At 43.6% G+C, this 16,737-nt stretch overlaps 1 protein-coding gene and 1 long non-coding RNA gene across 2 annotated transcripts in view; one reads left to right on the top strand and one right to left on the bottom strand.

The window, feature by feature from the left end:
* CHN2 (chimerin 2) overlaps window positions 1–16,737 on the top strand; it is a 304,029-nt gene that overhangs the window by 249,758 nt on the left and 37,534 nt on the right. The gene's annotated exons all lie outside the window — the stretch shown is intronic.
* The window catches only part of LOC144241033 (uncharacterized), a 9,358-nt gene continuing 7,356 nt past the window's right edge, over window positions 14,736–16,737 (bottom strand). Inside the window, exon 3 of the long non-coding RNA XR_013337946.1 lies at window positions 14,736–16,030. This is a non-coding gene — a long non-coding RNA (uncharacterized LOC144241033). The remainder of the gene's footprint in view (window positions 16,031–16,737) is intronic.

Raw genomic sequence — 16,737 nt, 5'->3', positions numbered from 1 at the left:
GATAAGCACACAGCATTTTCAACTGAAATAGCACATGGCCAAATACAGTGTTAGCTTTTTACACAGCTCTTTAAGAGATTGTGGGAAACCTTATAAAAATTAAAAATGGAGCCGTATTTCATTTTTATTCTGGTAAAACTGAAGTAAAAAATGTTAAACTAGAATATAGAAGCTCTTCTATCCTAAATCATTGATGTATTACAAAATTTAAATTCTCATAGTTATATTACACATGTCAGGATATAATTTTATGGGCCCAAATAAGTTTATTTAGAGAAAATCTGTGTTGTACAACCATATTTATTCCTTATTCCTTTGGCTCCTGACTGTTACAAACAATAATATCTATGATAGAAACAGTGTTTTTATTTTTAAACCTTTATTGCTCTCGACTCAAGGTCAAAATCTCTTCAGAGATTTAACCTAAATCATATCTTTTTTATGGAATAATGGTCTCATGTATTTTGGGAAGACTTTAATTCATATCAATGAAGTCCATTAAATGGCATGTTTTAGCCTCCACAGAGAGTGAATCCTTCCTTAATGCTTGTTAGGTGAAGAGTTTTCATTTCCAATAATGTTACTTAACTACTTACCATACATCTGAGAGTTTCTTTTTTTATTTTTAAAAATTTTTTAATGTTTTTATTTATTCCTGAGAGAGAGAGAGAGAGAGACAGCGTGAGCAGGGGAGGGTCAGAGAGAGAGGGAGATACAGAATCTGAAGCAGGTTCTAGGCTCTGAGCTAGCTGTCAGCACAGAGCCTGACACGGGGCTCGAACCCACGAACTGTGAGATCATGACCTGAGATGAAGTCAAACACTTAACCAGCTGAGCCACCCAGGCGCCCCCAAAGAGTTTCTTTAAATACAGCTATGAGAGCCACAGAGGACTCCAAAACTTTTAAATTTATCCAGTTTCNAAATGAAAATGGTACAAAATGGAAAAAAATATTTTTGTATATATAGATTTATAAACATATAATAACATATAAATATATATATATTTCTGTAGCAAAAGTTTGCTTTTTTCTCATTCCAATCACAAAAGTAACATAATTAAAGGAATTTTTGAAAGATAAAGAAAATATAGACATTGGTCTATTTCCTTACAGTGATTTCTGTATGAATTTGGATTTTTAAATATGTTTATAAGCATAGCAGATTTATAATTTGGTATCCTGCTTTTTTTACATAGCATATTTCATCCATGTTACTGTATATGCTTCACAAACATCATTTCTGCTTGTTGCTTGAGTGTCACACTTATTTAGCTCTTTCCTAAGGCTAGGCTACGCACAATGTATTCCATTTTTAGCATTAGAAATGACGCTGCTATGAATGCCATTCGGTATTGAGGGTCATTTCCTTAGGACAGATTCTTAGAAATTGAATTACAGAACCTTGAAGATAATATTCTGAAACTCTTGATGACATATCCAAATGACTTTCTAAGATGATTTTAACAATGTACATTGTCTGACCATGTCCGGCCTACATTTGATATACGCGTGTGCACAGGTGTGTGTGGGGGGTGGAGGCTTAGTTTATACAGCCCTGGAAAACATGAATATTGACCAGATCTGGTGTTGCATACTGGGAAGAGCTTAGACCTCCAGTCCGTGTCCTGACTCTACAATGAACTGGCTGAATGAACCTGTACCACTAACTGGCCATTATGCTCTTTGTAAAATAGGAAGATTGGACCAGACCAGGCACAATCACTTATTTATAAACCTTTGTTGCGTGCTCTTGAGAGTTCTTTTTGCTAAAGAGGTTAGAAAATATGGATGCAGAAAATCCTTCATCAGGACATTACCTCCTACTGTGGAAACAGAATCCCATGAAACTGAAGAGTAGGAACTACAGAGCAGCTGTCCCCGTGTTCAAATCCGACTTCATAGTCGCACAAGCTTGAATACTGGAAGCTCTCTTAGCTCAGTTATGAAGTGGGGATGATAGTACCTATGTCATGAGACAGATTAAACGAGGCAATGGTTAATGTGCCCGGCACAGTATGTGCCCAACAGTTGTTAGGACTGTTGCTTTCTATGTTGTTGCTGTTGTGATTCTAATCTATTTTGTAAGTTTTAAGTGGTGGGGAGCACATTGCAGAGACATGGCTTCACAAAAGAATATCGTGTGTTCAGAGAAGGGGTCCCAGGTCCTGAGCTTTGACGAAATGTGGGAAGCAGGAAGAGGCACTGCCCATGAGCAAAGTCAGAGTCATGCGCCATGTCTAAGGTGCTTTCTGGTCCTGATAGGCTATTGTGGTCGCTTCACAGAGGTGGAACGGACGTCCCGCCCAAACTCTGGTTTGGTGTTGAAATTGATGATGCCTCATGCCCATCAAGGGGATTCGAAAAGTAGAATTACTCACATAATGAGGTTTCCTAGGGTGGGCAAGACAGACTTCCCAGCAGGTATGAAGAGGGCTGGAGAGAGCTGGAAGGGACAACTGGCTTAGCATTTAGGGTGGTTAGAGGGAGACTTGTGTCGGTTTTAACTTCCCACTGGCATCAAGGGAGGGGGCCTCCGGGACTTCTGATTGACTTGAAAGCTGTCAGCAGTCAAATACCGAAAATGGAGTCAGACTATTACATGGGCTATGGTTTTATGAAGGACGGAGGAAATCTCAGTGGCTTTCTTCCCTTCTTAAAAGGGAAAATAGTCTCTCTTGACACTACCTCTCACCACCCCTTTCTGTTGCTGCTTCCCTGGCTCTCCACGCTCCCCCCCCGTGGAAACTGCCCTCATCAAGGTGATCACTCACTCTCCTGGTGCTAAATCCTCTGGTCCTGTCTTAGTCCTCATTGTACCTGACGTGTCAACAGCATTAGGTACAATTGATCATCTTTTTTTTTTTTTTAATGTTTTATTTATTTCTAGGAGAGAGAGAGAGAGAGAGAGACAGCGTGAGCAGGGAGGGTCAGAGAGAGAGGGAGTCACAGACTGAAACAGGCTCCAGGCTCCGAGCTGGCAGTCAGCACAGAGCCCGACGCGGGGCCCGAACGCACGAACCGCGAGATCATGACCTAAGCGAAAGTCGGCCGCTTAACCGACTAAGCCACCCAGGCGCGCCTCACAATTGATCATCTCTTTAGTCAGCTTCCAGGATATCACATTTGCCTTCTCTTTGGCTTTGGTCAGTTCCTCCTGAATTTCCTGACCTCATAATAGTTGGAGTGTCCTGGGGCTCAGTCCGGGAGCCTCTGCTCTTCTCTGTCTCCACTGCCTTCCTTACTGTGAACCCATCTCCCCATAATAACTCCCAGGGTATGTTCCTAGTAGGTGTGTGTGTGTGTGTGTGTGTGTGTGTGTGTGTGTGTGTGGCTAGCTGCCTACTCCATGTTAAACACCCCAAGTGAAGTTCCTGACTTTCTCCCTCACTTCTGCCTCTTTTGTGTTCTTCTTCTCATTCGATGGAAACTTTATCTCCTTTAGTCAGGTCCCCAGACTGTGTTGTTATCCTGGAGTCCTCTTTCCCTCTCGCACCTCACACCCAGCCCGGCAGATCATCCTATGAGCTCTGCGTTGACGAGCTATCCAGAATCTGACCACCCCTCATCACTTCCACTGCTCCTACCCTCGTCTGAGCCACTGTCTTCTCTTGACCTGCATTTCTGCAGTAGCCTCCCAGCTGGCCCCCCTGCTACCGCCCTCGCCCTCCTGTGGCCCCCAACGCAGCAGGCAGACCCGCGCTCTTTAAATGTAATTGAGATCATAGCACAAATCCGCTCAAAGCCCTGCGGTGGCTGCTCTCTCCACTCAGAATAACAATGGCGTCCTTACCCTCTGCCGCGAGGCCCCGGGTGCCTCGCCTCATCTCCTCGTAGATGCTACTCTAGCCACTCTTCATCTTTGCTATTTCCTGAACATGCCAACCTCACTCTTGTCTTGAGGTCTTTGCATTTGCTGTGCCCTCTGCCTGGAACGCTCTTCCTCCAGGTACCGGCAAGGTTCACCCCCTCACTTCCCTCCAGTCTGTCCCCAGATGTCACCCTTTCAGTGAGGCCTCTCCTGACTATCGTGCTTTTAAATTGCACCCTCTGTCTCTAGCCTCTATTCTCATTTTATTTGTCTTCATGGCACTTCTCCCTTTCTAGAATAGTCTATAATGTATTTATTAGTTTTGTTTGTGTCTGTTCTCCAGGAGAACAGAGAGGTTTGTCAGTTGTTCACTACTCTATCCCATTGATGTTAAACAGGGCCTAATATATAATTGGTGTTTAGTAAATATTTGCTGAAGGAAGGGAGGGAGGGAGGGAGGAAGGAGAGAGGTAGGGAGGGAAGGAGGGAAGGAAGGAAGGGGAGGAAGGAAGGAAAGAAGGAAGGGAGGGAAGGAGGAAGGGAGGGAAAAAAACAATGTCTGAAACATGTCCAAGAATACTTGTATTGCATTAAACAGAGAGCTGAGGTCCGATTGGATGTGGCCATTTTATACAGAACTGTCCTTCTGGAACATTGATGCTTACACATTAGCACAACGGCCTGTCTTCCCAGAGCAGGCAGTGACTGGCAGAAGTGTCTGCCTCGCCACACGTCCTCTGACATCCAGTCCAGGTAGGAGCCACAGGGTCATATACTTGGCATAAGGCCGGTCAACGCACAGCTATGAGGACCAGTAGTAGAATTTGAAAATCCCAGTCACCACGCACACAGGAGACCAGAAATAAACTTAGATTCACATTTGGAATGTGCAGGCATCTGTATTTTCAGAACTGCTTGGTGCATAAATAGCCCCAGGAGCTATATCGGGCAGTATCAGCTGCACAGCTGTGAATGGCGTCAGAAGCTATTTTGTTTGGGTGATTGTTCACTGTAAAAGCTCGGTAGGGGATTGGGGATACTTTCTGTGCAATCGCAAAAAGCCATTTAATCGGAATCTTTGTCACTTGCAACACAGGAGAGTTCACTTGCAGAAAATAGGTGGTCAATTTGATTTTTTTTTCTTTCAATAAAGGTGTGCCTTACCCCAATTGCTTACCAAAGAACCTGGTGGAAAAGTAGCCTGGGGCTCTTTGACACATTCTACTCTGCAAATTGCCATGCTATACTATGACAAGAAAATATAATTCAGCAAACCTACAGCCTCTGGCAGAGAGATATCAGGGTCGGCTGCATGAGCAACAGTGGCAGGGAAAGCATGAGAGAAACACACTTGAGTTCTACTCTATAGTTGGGGGCCATAAGCCAGAAATTGGGCATCCTTGACTTCTGTAATAAAACCCATGAGTCAGTCATTTTGAGCACCTACTTCTCCGGCCAGAACTGGGAAGGCACATGACAGCAAGAAAATACAAAGAAAAGGAAATGAAGATGGAATATGAGGAGAGAAAGAAACTAGCAGCTGAGAATTTTGTAAGAGCAGCTTCTCCCTTAAAATGTGCATGGTTTCTCTGGGTCTTAGTTTTACAAAAGGTTACCTAAAATATTCTGAAACAATTCTGAGGCACTTGATTCAACAAATGCTCCGTTCTCTCAAAAATAACCCTGCCAGACTTTCTGAAGTTTGGCATTTAAGAATCTAAGAGTTTTGAAGTGCTTGTTTAAGCAAACGGATTACTACGCTCTGATGTACAACTCTCTTCTTCCCTCTTCCAAAAACTGCGCATAAAAACAAAGCAACAACAAATTACATGTTGAAATGTGTGAGGGGCTTAACACAAGCTAGAAAGTCTGTCTCTCACGCGGAGTACTTCCTGTGTCCACATCTAAGCAGTCTGTGAGACGCATCAGCACTTAGTCAAAACTATTGACCTCAGCCTCAATAAAGCAGCTGGAGAAGCAGTACAGAAAGGATGGTGATTATAACATTACACACCCACTCAACCCAAGACGTATCCAATTATTTGTTTTCCTCCCCACAAGGTGCTTTGGTCCATTTTAGAGACCACACAGGTCCTTCCGCTTGGGGTGAATGTTGGCTGCTGTGCGTGAAGGGAAATAGGTCGTAAAAGAGGCAGCGAGACCAATCCTTCGGCCCTTTGTGTCTCTCGTAATGAGAGTGGCCATCTGCCCCTGGAGATGATAAGCCACCCAATGATAAGTTGGGCTATTCTTCACTTAGAATTTCTGGTTTTTTCACTTACCAACAGGAATAGAGAGGCAGAAGATCTAGGATGCCACAGCAAAAACCATATTGCCTACCTCTTATCCACTAGTCCCATATATATGTATATCTATATGCATATATGCATATCTGCAAGATGCTATCTATAGGTATGCATATATGCTTATACATGTAGATATGCATATATGTATAAGTATGCATATATGCATATAGATATACATGTGTGTGTGTGCATGTATATATTTTTCATTTCAAGCTGACTGAATGCCTGCTGCATTTTAGCTGAGTGTCTCTGGGCAGGACTTAATGTTCTGTGGTTTTGAAGAAATAACGTGCAGCCCAGACTCATTACCCAACTCCAGAAGCCCAGACCTATGTGTGGGAAGTGAACTGAGAGTCTAAGAAAAATATGAGAACATGCTAACTCTTGTAAAAATTGTAAGTCATTTTGATGGAAGACAAGAAAAGGAGAAAGACTACAAAAAATGAATATTAATTTTGCATGCAACAAAACTTTCATGAGTGCCAAGGTAGCATTGGTCTCCTGCTAAGTGCTAGAGATGTGTTAATAGAAGAACTGTGGGGAGTGCTCCATTTTAACGGTTTTCAAAGAGGTCCCTGGGAGCAGAGAGGAGAAATGAGTCTTTGTGTCCGTGAGCAGTGAGCCACCACCGCTGATCCACGACAACAGAAGTGTCAGGGATTCCCATTGGAAAGAAAATCAAGACACTGGATTCTATTCCCCTGGACATTACCTGTTAGGACCTCAGTTTCCCATTCCACCTTCCACATAGAAGAAAGATATCATATAATACAACGTACCCCACGAATATATGATGCTACTTTTAATATTATTCTGGTGCCAAACCTGGTTGTGTTCCTTAGGGCCTGACCCTGCAGGGTCGCCCTGCTTCCAGGGTCCCATCTTGTGATACCAGAAATCTGACAATTTGGTCAAAAGAAAACCGAAAGAGCTTGGCACCTGGATTTCATTCATTCATTCATTCATTATTTTTTAAAAATTTTTAATGTTTATGTTTGAGAGTGAGAGAGAGAGATACAGAGAGTGAGTGGGGGGAGGGGCAGAGAGAGAGGGAGACAGAGAATCGGAAGCAGGCTCCAGGCTCCAGCTGTCGGCACAGAGCCAGATGCGGGGCTCGAACCCACGAACCATGAGATCATGACCTGAGCTGAAGTCGGACGCTCAACCGACTGAGACACCCCGGTGCCCCTAGGCTCACCTCATGCCACATCATAAACAAACAAACACAGAAATGATGACCACCAGTTGCTTCAGGCGTTCCAGTTGCATTCCAAAGTGAGAGACCGAGGCACTTCTGAATCAGGAGTAATTCGGGCAACCAGGGCAGTGGTTCTATAAACACCGCAAGAAGCCAAGTAGAAATCACTGGATACATATCACTTGGCCTATTTGCTATTTTCTCTAGTACTTGTGGTTTTTCATATGACTCTTCAAGGTCTGTATTAGGATTACTACTTTACAGATGAGGAAACTAAGGATGAGATTCGTTTGGTAATCTGGCAGAACCCTAAAACCAGTAAGGGGACACACCAAGCCTGAAACACCAACATAAGCTCATTTTCTACTATTACTACTGATGGGTGAGTATTGAAAATTCCTCCATAACCAGTGATGAAAGAAATAGGCATGATGGAATTAACACACGCAGAAAACCTTCTGGTATTTCCTCTTGCCCTGGTTCAATGGCCTCTCGTGGAAGGAAAGCTGTCAGTGTAGGTTGATCTGAACAGGCATTAGTGTCTTGCTAGTTGAATTTACAGAAATAATACCAAGTCCATGCATTTCCATAGGCATTGTGAAGAGGTCTTTGATATACGCTGTGTCAGCTAATCCCCCAACGGCCCTGGGAGGTAGGCTCTGGTGCCATTTTACATATAAGGAAAATGAGATCCAAAACAGTGAAAATAGTGAGGACCAATATATATTAAGCAAGTGCCTTATGCCAGGCACTTTGCACATTACCCCACTTAATCCTTTCCTGTGAAGCCAGCATAGTGCCCACTGTTTAAAAGAGCAGAGCAGATTAGGGCTCAGAGAAGTTAAATGACTTGCCCCACATCATTTCAGTGGTCAGCAAAGCCCGAACTCTAATCCTAAGACATGCTCTTTTGTTTGTTTGTTTTGGTTTGGTTTGGTTTGGTTTGGTTTTTATTCCAAGTGGTACTTTTGACATATTTTCTTTTTTTTTTCTTTTTCTTTTTTCTTTCATAGTTTATTGTCAAGTTAGTTTCCACATAACACCCAGTGCTCATCCCAACAAGTGCCTTCCTCCATGCCCATCACTCATTTTCCTCTCTCCCCCACCCCCATCAACCCTCAGTTTGTTCTCAGTATTTAAGAGTCTCTTATGGTTTGCCTCCCTCCCTCTCCTTAACTATTTTTCCCCTCCCCTCCCCCATGGTCCTCTGTTAAGTTTCTCCTGTTCCACATATGAGTGAAAACATATGTTATCTGTCCTTCTCTACCTGACTTATTTCACTTAGCAAAACACTCTCAAGTTCCACCACGTTGCTACAAATGGCCATATTTCATTCTTTCTCATTGCCATGTAGTATTCCATTGTATAGATAAACCACATCTTCTTGATCCATTCGTCCGTTGATGGACANGCAGAAGATTTTATCTTGATGAGGTCCCAGTGGTTCATTTTTGCTCTTGGTTCCCTTGCCTTTGGAGATGTGTTGAGTAAGAAATTGCTTTGGCTGAGGTCTNCGCTTTGTCTAAGATTAGTTGGCCATACATTTGTGGGTCCAATTCTGGGTTCTCTATTCTATTCCGTTGGCCTGTGTGTCCCATCTTGTGACACCAGAAATCTGACAGTCTTGGTCAAAAGGAAACCTAAAGAGCATGGCACCTGGATTCATTTCATTTCATTCATTCATTCATTCATTCAAAGAGGTGTGTGCATACAAGCAGGGGACGAGCAGAGTGAGCAGGAAAGAGAGAATCTTAAGCAAGGTCCATGCCCAGCTCATGGTTGGGGCAGGGGCAGGGGTTGGGGGTGCAGTAGTGACTCAGGGCTCCATCTCACAAACCATGAGATCATGACCTGAGTAGAAATCAAGATTAAGATGCTTAACCAGCTGAGTGCCCTGACACCTGGATTTTATATCAGAGACTCACAAAAGCAAAATGACTAGATAAACAGATAGTGACATGGCCTTCTGACATCAAGATCTTTTATAGCCATGGACATTCATTCATTCATCCAGTAAAATGTAGTAAGAGCCTACTTTGTACCAGGTGTGAGGCCCTGGGGTCTTATTTGTGATGAGAGCACACACAGCACCTGATGTCATAAAGCTAGCAGTCTAGAAGAGGTCATGGATAATACTTTTCAAAGCATACTAATAGCTTATAGTTATAAATCCTCAAGGTGACAGGAAGAAAGGGATCGGAGGCAAGGCTAGAAAGGTGGCAGGGGCCTACATGGGCTCCTGAAGGTCATGGTATGGATTTGTGCCTTTAGCTTAAGAACCCATGGAGGTTTTAAGTAGCACAGGGGGAGGTGGGGGTGGGGCGGCATAGAAACATGATCACATTTTGTGTTTGAAAAGGTATCGATTCCTTGGTGGGCAAGGAGGGTGTTCAATAGCATTTACCACGTGTGTATCTCCATCTTCTCTAACAATCCCCTGTATTGAAGCACTTGGGATTAGTGCCTCAGTTTTCAATGCCAGGAGTATATTAGAATCTCCTGGAGGACTTTTTAAAAGCTAGGGTCCATCCCCAGAAATCTGGATTTAATTGGTCAGAAGTGGAGCTGGAGCATGGCTTTTGCGTGTTTGTTTGTTCCCAGGTGATTCTAAATATCATCAAGGTTGAGACCCGTAGGTTCCGTGGAAAGTGCAAAACAGGTCCGCAAAGCGTGGTCCTAACATCAGCATCTCCTGGGAATCTGTTAGAGATGCAGATTCTGAGGCCTGATCTACCACTGATGGAGTCAGAAAGGCCGAGGCTGGACCCCAGCAGTCTGTGGTTTAACAAGCCTTCTGGCGGTTCTGAGGCTGACCCCAAGGTAAGAAGCACTAAACTGTAGGGGGGTCACAGGCAAGAGAACCCAGAGCCTGGATCTGATTCTAGATCTAGCTGTAGAGTAGCCCTGTGATGAGATAGGAGTAGAGGCTCACAAATCATTAGACTTTCTGACCCTCAGTGTCTCACCTGTGAAAAGAGTAGACCAGATTGGACCAGCCCAAAGGGGGTCTATGATGTTAAGGATCTATTACCTGGGCCCCCTAAACCCAGCAAAGTTTTTATAATGTACTTTTACAAAATCTATATTTTTTTTTCCTTTTTTTCAAGTCTTGTTTGAATTCTAGTTAGTTAACATATGGAATAAAATTGGTTTCAGGTGTAGAATTTAGTGATTCATCACTTACATACAGCACCCAGTGCTCATCCCAACAAGTGCCCTCCTTAATACTGGACAAAATCAGTATTTCTATATAATGGAAATAGAATGTAATCATTGTAGTAAACTCAAAAAGCACAGAAAAGAATAAAGAAGAAAGTATATGTCAGTTAAAATGTCTTCACCCAGAGATAAATGTTGCTTTCCTCCAACAGTAAGGTATACTGGAGATATTCTGGTATGTTTTCTTCTGATAGTCTGTGTACATGTACTTACAAAAGTGAGAATCATACTAAATATGTTTCAAGAGCCTGCTTCCTACATATTATATCAGGAGCACATCCCTTCCTCATTAAAAATTATTTTAATCATCTTCGTTAGTGCCTTTATGGTAGTCCATTACATGTTTACACCATAATTTAACCTCTCCCTATCTGAAGTGTATTCTCATTTCTTGATATTGTTATGAATATCTATCTCTTTACCTATGTACCTTTTCTACTTAATTCTTTGTCTGAAGACCTTCTTAAGAGAATCCTGGAAATACAGTCATCAGATCAATATACATGAGACATTTGATACGTTGCCAACTTTTCCCCCCAGACTTGAGCTACTTCATCCAGACACGAGCAAAGAATCAGAGAGCTCTCCTCTTGACTCTCAGTAGCCTTAATACTATTGATTTCCATTTCCTACACCTCCACAAGGCAACAGCTGCCTATCGCTGCAGGCTAGCATCTGCATCTGGGGTAGAGCTCAGGCTTTCTCCCTCCCTAGGGGCGACTCAGACTCAAGGGACAGAGAAGTGAGAGAGGCCCCAGGAACACAAGAGCTGGGGCTGGAATAGTGGAGACAGGCTCACCAAGGATGGATGGTGACATTCTCAATGAACCCTCCTTAAAACGCGGAGTGGAATTTACCTGAAGTCTGTGGAAGAATTGCAGATAGGTGATAAACCACCTTTTCTAGAAGTTGGTACTAATAAGGCAAAATGTTGTGGTCCCGGAAGTGGGCTTGCATAAGCCAAGGTGGGGGGGGGGGCATTGGGTGGATGAAGTCTGAGGTTCCATCTGGGTCTATGGTGCGAGGTGACTAAAGTCAGCACAGAGGGAAGGGTATGCCTCTTTCTCGCACCCTCTTTCTCTCCCGGGCACTCTGCATGCACACAAGCACCCCCAAAGGGCTTCGTTTTCCCACATCTTACTGCCCACTGAGCCACCCTTGCCTCCTTGTCTTCCTCTGACAACCTTCCACTGCCTTCTTGTTACCTGATTCTTTCTTGGCTTCAGGATCCAAAACATAGAAGGACAGTGAGAGGCCATAAAAAATAGAATCCCAACCCTTATTTACAAAAAGGAAAAAGGAAGTGGTAAGCTTATTTCACTATTTATTTATAGTCCCACCTACTTCCGAAAGTATCTTAAGTAGTGCCTGCTTTAGAAGAAACCTCAGGAAAGACAAAATTCTCCTCCTTAAAAACCAGAGCAGGTAACACCAGCCCTGGGAGTTGCTAATGATTAACAAGGGAGATGAGAGTAATTTGGGCATTTAACCCCTGGATGTTTTTAAATGTGGACATTATTTGAATGAGGCTGTTTAGAGGGTGATTAGAAGCATAGATTTAGGGGTCGCCTGGGTGGCTCTTTCGGTTAACATCTGGCTTTGGCTCAGGTTATGATCTCACTAGTCATGGGTTCGAGCCCTGCATCAGGCTCTGTGCTGACAGCTCAGATCCTGGATCCTACTTTAGATTCTGTGTCTCCCTCTCTTTCTTTCCCTTCTCTGCTTATGCTCTGTCTCTCTCTGTCTCTCAAAAATAAAAGTGTTTTTTAAAATTAAATACATAAATAAATAAAGCGTATATTTATTATTTACCCAAAAGTACTGAAAATAGGTGTTCAAACAGAAACTTGTTAACAGCACTATTTACAAATAGTCAAAAGGTAAAAACAACACAAATCGTTAAAAAACTATAATACATACACACAATAAAAATCAGTAATAAAAACCAGTGAAGTATTGATACATGCTACAGCACAGATATACCTTGAAAACATTTTCTTTTTTTTTTTTTTTAATGTTTTATTTATTTCTAGGAGAGAGAGAGACAGCGTGAGCAGGGGAGGGTCAGGGAGAGAGGGAGTCACAGACTGAAACAGGCTCCAGGCTCTGAGCTGGCAGTCAGCACAGAGCCCGACGCGGGGCTCGAACCCACGAACCGCGAGATCATGACCTAAGCGAAAGTCGGACGCTTAACCGACTGAGCCACCCAGGTGTCCCCTTTGAAAACATTTTCTAAGTGAAAGAAGCCAGACACAAAAGGCCATATATTGTATGATTCCATTTATATGAACTATTCAGAATAGGTAAATCCATAGAGGTAGAAAGCAGATTGAGGAAGAAGGGAGTGGTGAGGGACTACTTAATGGGTATGAAGTCTCATTTTGGGTGATGGAACATTCTGGAACTGGATAGTAGTAATGATTGCAGAATATGATGAATGTACTTAATGCCACCAAATTGCTGAAGCGTACACTTTAAAATGGTTAAAATGGTCAATTTTATGTTATGTGCATTGAATCATGATAAAAAAATAAATTGCTCTTAGCAAAGAAAAAAGAAAGCACAGACCTAGTTAGCTGTGCCTGAGTTCAAATCTCAGCTTCCCATTTTCTCTTCTGTAAAGTGGGGATAAGCATAACAGTAGCTACCTCATAAATCTTAAATAAGTCAATGTATGTAAAATACTTAATACAATACCTGGCACATGGGCAGCATGCTGTAAATATTTGTGTTATTAATCTAACCCAGCTGTTCTCCACTGTGGGCAGTTTTGCCTCACAGGAGACACTTAGCGATGTCTGGAAAGATCTTTGATCACCACAGTTGGGGGGGTTTCAGATGGCATCTGTGAGAAGAGTTAAGGGATGCCACCAGCTATCCTACAATGCACAGGACAGCCTCCCACAAGAAAGAATTACCTGGTCCCCAATGTCAGTAGTTCCAATGGAGAATCCCTGATTTGAACAGAGCATGTAGGGAAATGTGCTTCCTCTAATGACTGTGTGGATCAAAATAGGTCAGACCAAAATTTTTGTTAGAAAGGACTGCCCACCAAAGTGTGACGTGCCCACCGTGTATTGAGTACATGTATTAGTCATTCTGGGGGATATAAAAAAAGCCAGGGCACTGTTCTTGAGATACTTGGGTAAAGAGCTCTGTATGATGGAGTTAGTTAAGAGGGAAGTTTTACTGAGAGACATTTGTCATCATTTTTCCTCTAGTAGGAGGGAGGGTGATCGGGGTCATCCACACTACTCACAATAATGCTCACTCAAATGCCAACACTCTGGTTGCTTGTGAAGAGGCGTCTTAAGTGACCAGTGTGTGGCTCCTTCACGTGTCTGAATAGGTCTTATGTTTGGGTGAATTGCATGGGACAAATATCTGAGAAACAAATCACAAATAGAAAATACAAATTACTTGTTACAAAGGCACAGATGCAAGAGAAGATATGAAAGTTCCTTATATTCAACCGTCATGGACCAAAAGGAAAAAGGAGAGCCATTTTCCCACGTTCTATTTAAAGAATTGTTTTATCAGATTCTAAAACCATATCTCTATATAATTAGCCTAGTTTGGGCCACAGAATCAGTTCTTAGACAGAACGGATCACCATCAACATGTCTTTGTGGGCCTGCTACAGGAGTGAGACTTGGGGAAGGACCCTAATTCCTTCTGTCTTTTTGCCTTTAGACTAAGGATTTCAAGCCTTTCTAAGATATGCCATGCTGGGGCTCCTGGGTGGCTCAGTCGGTTAAGTGTCTGACTTCAGCTCAGGTCATGATCTCACAGTTCGTGGGTTCGAGCCCCGTGTCAGGCTCTGTGCTGACAGCCAGCTCAGAGCCTGGAGCCTGCTTCAGATTCTGTGTCTCCCTCTCTTTCTGACCCTCCCCTGTTCAAACTGTCTCTCTCTCTCAGAAATAAATAAAGCATTTAAAAAAAAAAAAAAGAGATAGGCCATGCTTTCACACAATCCCTGTGAATGACAGATGTCCTTTATGATGGGGCAATGGAAAGGAGGAGTCTGGTGGGGCCCATCAGGAAGGCAGATCTCTGAAAGTTCGGTCCCCGGAAACCACAGCATGGTGATGGGGGATCATAGGACAGGCAGGAGACCCCACCCCGTGCCGTCACCTTTGCACAGCTTTCTCCACAATGCTGGCTTCCCGTATGCATGGGCCCATCTTGGCAACTTACAGTCAGTGCCTGGCAAGGAATTTTATTAGATACTCGTGAAGGTGAACTTGACATAGAGCGTGTCACAGGGACTTCTCAATAGGGCAGAGACAGGTATAAATCACTCTAATGTAAGACAGAAAGTGACAATGTGCAATAAGGAAGATGTGGGGAAAACCCTGGGGGGTTTCAGAAGAGAGCATTGGCTTCTGGTGGTGAGTTTGGAGAAGCCTTTGTGGAGAGGGTGGCATTGGGGTTAAAATGTGAATGTTTTTGAGCCCCTAGACATGTAAACTGATACTGGAGTATGCTAAAGAATGGAGCCAGCTACCCAGGTGAGTGTGTCAGGAGGAGGGTGTGTAGGATTTGTGGAGGGAAGTGGAGAGAAGTATGTGAGCTGGGTAGATTGAGATGAGCTCATGAACAGCCATTAGGCCGTGGAGGATCCCTGACATTTTCTAAGCAGGTGTAACTGGACTACAAGATGGCTGTAGAGCTGGGTGTGCGGTATGCTGCGGGAATACCGTGGGGCAAGAACAGGAAGAGGGGGCAGGCTTGGCCAATTATTTTAGGTAACGCAGGACACAATGGCAGGAAGTGACACTACATCAGCTCACTTGGGCTCCAGGACTTGGTGCTCGGGAACACGGTGCTTGGCATAGACACTCTGGGCTGTAGTCCCAGGCTGTGCCCCTTAAGGCAATGGCAGGCCCTTAGGCAAATCGCTTCCCCTCTCGGTGCCTCAATCTCTTCATCCAAAAACATGGGAAGAAAAGTCTTGTTCCTCATACCCATGAGCTGAACAGTAAATGAGTAAGCGCATCTAAACATCCTGAATATTGTCTGGCACAAGAGTGATGTTGTGCTTGATAGTTCAGTATACAAATCGGTCCTTATTATCACCCAAGGTAACAAGGATGACCCGGAAAGATGCACTTCTGAACCAAGGTGGAAGACGGTAATTGTCAGGAATGAAGGATTATACAGGAAAACACCCGCCTTGCATGATTCTTCACAAGGCTGCTTGGAGGGGCTGGAGGGTGGGGCCAGGCCTCAGTAGAAGACGGGATGGCACCCATGGACTGTACATCTGCTAATGGCCCGGCTGTCTGCACAGTCCTCGCTCTTTAGTTCCAACAGCATTGATTTCACTATCCGGCATCGGCGGCATTAAATTTTGTCGGCAGATCAGGAGTTATTCCCAAGACATAATGATTTCCTCACTGCTAAGTGGAGAGACCTGGGACCAAAAACTTCAGTCCCTAGTGAGACCCTCAAACAGATGATGCTTTAACAACCATCGGGAGCATCAGGCTTAGGCCCTAAAAGAACAAACATTGAAGATGTATTTAAAATAAAGGCAACCTTGATGTTTAGGTTTGAACTAAGGACTAGCGTCTTGCCTGCAGGCGTGCCGGGATTGAGGAGAAGGGAGACTGGAGGGTGCCTTCAGAGCAAGATGCCCTCCCTCTTACATTGAAACTCTGGCTGAAGGGGCACCTGGGTGGCTCAGTTGGTTAAGCGTCTGACTTTGGCTCAGGTCATGATCTCACAGGTTGTGGGTTCAAGCCCCGTGTCGGGGTCTGTGCTGACAGCTCAGAATCTGGAGCCTGCTTCAGACTCTGTGTCTTCCTCTTTCTCTCTGCCCCACCCCTGCTCATTCTCTGTCTCTCTGCATCTCTCAAAAATAAATAAACATTTAAAAATTAAATTTTAAAAATTCTTTTAAAAAAGAAACTCTAGCTGTAGATAGGACTCAGTGCTGAAATGTTAGGCTTTTTCGGTGTCCCATTCAGTGTTCAGAGGGTTCTAATACAGTGCATGCATAAGAATGATAAGAATGAAAATGAAGCTTCGAGTGCTAGGGCAGGGGTTTTTTTTTTTTTGAGGGAGACAAGCTTTATCCCTATAAGATTAAACAGTCATCAGGGTTTAAAGGTTTAATCTGCCTGTGTTCTGCCCAGGATGGGGCTCAGAGCCCCAGAATAATTGGATACAGCGCCGGGCTTTGAACATCAGAACTAGTTGT

The sequence above is a fragment of the Crocuta crocuta genome, unplaced genomic scaffold (assembly GCF_008692635.1).
Source record: "Crocuta crocuta isolate KB4526 unplaced genomic scaffold, BGI_CrCroc_1.0 scaffold197, whole genome shotgun sequence".
NCBI classification, from domain to species: Eukaryota; Metazoa; Chordata; class Mammalia; order Carnivora; family Hyaenidae; genus Crocuta; species Crocuta crocuta.
The sequence above is the reverse complement of the archived record's forward strand: the minus strand, read 5'-3'. Positions and strand labels throughout refer to the sequence as shown.